The sequence below is a fragment of the Anneissia japonica genome, unplaced genomic scaffold (genome assembly GCF_011630105.1).
Source record: "Anneissia japonica isolate Jap-2015-1 unplaced genomic scaffold, ASM1163010v1 scaffold2652_len1590060_cov184, whole genome shotgun sequence".
NCBI classification, from domain to species: Eukaryota; Metazoa; Echinodermata; class Crinoidea; order Comatulida; family Comatulidae; genus Anneissia; species Anneissia japonica.
The window spans coordinates 1,245,079-1,249,481 of NW_022699919.1; the positions used below are offsets into that span (position 1 = coordinate 1,245,079).

The following is a 4,403-nucleotide window of genomic DNA, read 5'->3' on the forward strand; positions in this document are numbered from 1 at the left end:
AAAATTATATTTTACTATATTTTATGTGACTTGAAATAGCATTTGCCTAATAGGACTTTTATTTGAAGTATAAATAAATGCATTACATAACTTAACGCAAATTTAATTAATACAATGGGTTATTTAATTTTTTATGTAAATGCATATTTTAGTATCTTTGACTTGTTTATGTGAATTTGAAATAACAGGCTTGTTTAAAGCATTTTGGACAAACTATAATTGAATGCATTAAATGATATAATGCAAATTAAATTATGTTTTTTTTAAATGAAAATGCATATTTTACTATATTATTGTGAATTTGAAATAACACTCAATAATATTTTGGTCAAACTATAATTGAACACCTAAAGCCCAGTCCAGACTATAAAATTTGATTTTACAAAAACATGTGACATGCCTAAATATGGTCATGATGACATCACATCATGACCATATAAAGGCACATCATGACTATATATAGGCACATCATGACAGTTTTGTGTCAAAGAAAATTTTATATTTTGGACAGAGCTTCAAGAAATAAAAATTGAAGCTGAAAAGGAGGATCAAGTATTGTAATCCAAAGAATCCATCAAATGTCAGTTAATGCCAGTCTCAAATGAATCACGAAAACACTTCCTTTGTCATCTCTACTGAGCCTTGAACATAAGAGGTTTATACTGCATGTCCATCAGAATTATGGTCATTTTGATTTTAAACATAATGACTACAAATACGTTATTGTGTGTTAACCTAAAATCAAGAAATTGAATCAGGATTAACTCTGTCTCTTATACACATCTAGATGTGTATAAGAGACAGGTTTAGATATATATTTTTTTTTATTAATTTGATTAGTGTTTTTAATTAATTAATATTATTATTATTATTATTTTTAAAAATTTTCATTTAATGTAGCCATAAAATTTTTTTTGGGAGAATGTTGTTATTATTGTTGGAAATATATATCCGAAAACTATTTCAGAAAAATATGGATATATATTTCGATTCTGAAGATGTTTTTTTTTTCAAATGTTGATTAATTACTGCGTGACTTAAATGAATACCCTAGGCTAGGCCACTCTAAGCCGCGATACAAGTGATTTGTCATCGCAGGCAGTGAGAGGAGACGTCGTGTCTAGGCTGTACGCGGGGTGCATGCATGGTCACACACACATTCAAGATAGATTTGAAAAATTCCTTTTTTATTAACCATACTAGTAAAGCTGACCCAAGATTGTTGAGATTTTGAGTTGTTCAGAATTTGGCAACACACAGATCTACCAAGTCTCATGCATTGGGGCATCAGACTCACACATTTTGTGGCTTTTCTCCAGCTCTTGCGTATAAAAGTAATGCATGAGGTGTTGAACCTATGGCCACTTTCGCACTAAACGCACAAAAACATCAGTTTAATTATACAGTGATCTGAATACAGAGATCTTACATGCACCCATGCTTATATGCACATGAGAACAATGGCTTAAAACATCTAAAAAAAATGGGCTAAAATAGTAACTTGCATTTGACATATGGTTCAGCGCACACACCGTGGGGATCATCCAGGCTACTGGTGGGCAGGGCCTGCCGCCTGGGAGAATTTGCGTCCCCACATCATAAAGAAAAAAAACACAAAAATTGAATGGTTTTTTTTTTATACATTATTAGTAAATTAGTAAATAAGCAGTTGACTAATAGTCATAGCTCCCCGGAATTTGAGCAACATGGATGTCGTCGGGGATATCCTGGCACCACCCCTGCTATCGTCAGTTTGTCAAAACAAATGTATTTATTAAACTTTTGTTTTTCTCCCCATTCAGGTATAACACCAAGGATCCTGAAAGTAATGCCGGCCTGTGCCATTATGCTAGGAAGTTATGAATTTGGAAAATCATTCTTTAGAAAGTACAACTCTGAAAGGACTAAAAAATCAGAATTTGACTTGTGTATGTGAATTTGAAATAACAGGCTTGTTTAAAACATTTTGGACAAACTATAATTGAATGCATTAAATGATATAATGCAAATTAAATTATGTTTTTTTTTTAAATGAAAATGAATATTTTACTATATTATTGTGAATTTGAAATAACACTCAATAATATTTTGGTCAAACTATAATTGAACACCTAAAGCCCTGTCCAGACTATAAAATTTGATTTTACAAAAACATGTGACATGCCTAAATATGGTCATGATGACATCACATCATGACCATATAAAGGCACATCATGACTATATATAGGCACATCATGACAGTTTTTTGTCAAAGAAAATTTGATATTTTGGACAGAGCTTCAAGAAATAAAAATTGAAGTTGAAAAGGAGGATCAAGTATTGTAATCCAAAGAATCCTTCAAATGTCAGTTAATGCCAGTCTCAAATGAATCACGAAAACACTTCCTTTGTCATCTCTACTGAGCATTGAACATAAGAGGTTTATACTGCATGTCCATCAGAATTATGGTCATTTTGATTTTAAACATAATGACTACAAATACGTTATTGTGTGTTAACCTAAAATCAAGAAATTGAATCAGGATTAACTTGTGATTATCATCAGAAAAGGTAACTAAGCTCTTTATTCCAGATCTTCAAGACTGCACCAAGGACTGCAACAGAGCAAACAGTTGAAATCAAAGGATAGTTTTCAGTGAATTACTTGCTAATGCATCTGATTTCAGAAAGTCATATTTACTGGTTAATGGTTAACAGAAAAAATAATCACATTTGCAATTTTTTGTGGATGGTATTCATCAATTATAAGTGGAGAACAATTACTTAACCCAAGAAATTGAATCAAGATTAACTTGAGATTATCATCAGAAAAGGTGGCAGAAACAGTTGAAATCATAGAATAGTTTTCAACGAATTACTTGCTAATGCATCTGATTTCAGAGGGTCATTTTTAATGGTTAACAGAAAAACATCACTACATCTGCATTTATAAGTGAAGTGGTATTTGTATCAATGGAGGTATAACACTTTTTAAAAGTTTTATGATTTTAGAGATAAAGGAAAAAAGTGTGTTTGGGATTCAAACCCAAGGCTCACGAATGCGAGTTGGTGTATACTGTATGTTAGTAAATAGACTTGTATAGACTTTTTTATTCTTGGCTTATTAATGTTTTTTATTGTTTTTTTTTTTGTTTTTTTTTTGTTTTATTTTTGTGATTTTGTTTTACATTCACATCAACCCTTGATAGAATTTGGATTATTTAATAGGTTTGTACGATTATTTTTCAGTAAATTGTAAGCAATGAGTCTAATAATATATACATTTGTATAATGTTAGTTAAAATGTTTCAGAAGCCTTCTTTCCGTATAGATTTTGTTACTGGAGTATACATGTGGCTTGACGATTGAGGTGTTTGTTCTTTAATCCTATGGTCTTTAGTTCAAATCTTGCAAAATGCTAGACTTAACACTAACTGAACTCCCTAACCCCAGGTACAATGTGCGACTCCCACACATGCATTTATTTTCATGCATGTATACAGCATTTCTATTTTGTTGCTGAATAAAATCAAGTTTATAATGAAAAACACAACTCCACTTTATTATGGAGAATAAAATTTGTATTCTTTAAATTATGAGTGCGTGATAAGAAAAAGCTGAAGATACAGTAGGCCCTACTTGTGTTACAGAGTTTGGGGGCTGAAATAATCATCCAAACTCATTGAGTTTTGTTACACAGGGTGGGAAAGTAGTTCATATATAAACTCTTCTGTGTTGTGTTGCACGGTTGAGAGGTGTAGTTGGCTTCCAAAGAAAAGGTTGGAATTTTTTTTTAATGTCAGAATGCAAATTATATTTTTTTAAATTTGTAAACCTAGTTGATAATTTCTAATAACATTTAAAAATGTATATGCTAAAGTACACTGTATTATTTTGTTCATGTGATTCTTTTCATATACGGTAATAATATTGTATTCCTTTAAATTGTATTTTGTGTAGCTCTTGTATTTGATTAGTAATTTTTTAATCGTTTATTTTCCTATAATATAAAAATGATAATATTCTTAATGTTTGTTCCATACTTGTGGATGAGAAGTAAAAATTGATTATATTCATTGTAAGCAGCTGATTGAATAAAGAATTTAATTGACTAAATGATGGTGTTCTTGCAATATATTTGGTGAATACAGGTGGAGTGCGGTATCTACGCCAGATTTCCGAAACTCAGTTTGCCGAGTCCACTTTGTTGAAATCAAGTTTGCTGAATATCAGGGTCAATTCAAAAATTGAGAAACCCAGTTTTGCCGAAAGTAAATTTGAAAGTTACATCAAAATTACCACATAGCTGTCGGAAGCATTTTGCAAGTGGTCCGGCCATTTTAATTAGAATGGGCATGGGTGGGTGGTGGGGTGAACTCATTTTTTTTTCACCATGGTTGAAAAAATGGCTCCTTAGCTGGGAA

The 4,403-nt window shown here is 31.4% G+C and overlaps 1 long non-coding RNA gene across 1 annotated transcript; it reads right to left on the reverse strand.

Annotated features, from left to right (window-relative positions):
* Nucleotides 1–266: 266 nt before the first annotated feature.
* On the reverse strand, nucleotides 267–4,079 carry LOC117103211. The gene is made up of 2 exons (XR_004444534.1): nucleotides 2,500–4,079; nucleotides 267–735 (listed from the first exon to the last, which is right to left on the reverse strand). It is a non-coding gene; the product is annotated as an uncharacterized LOC117103211 (long non-coding RNA).
* Between the last annotated feature and the right edge of the window lie 324 nt (nucleotides 4,080–4,403).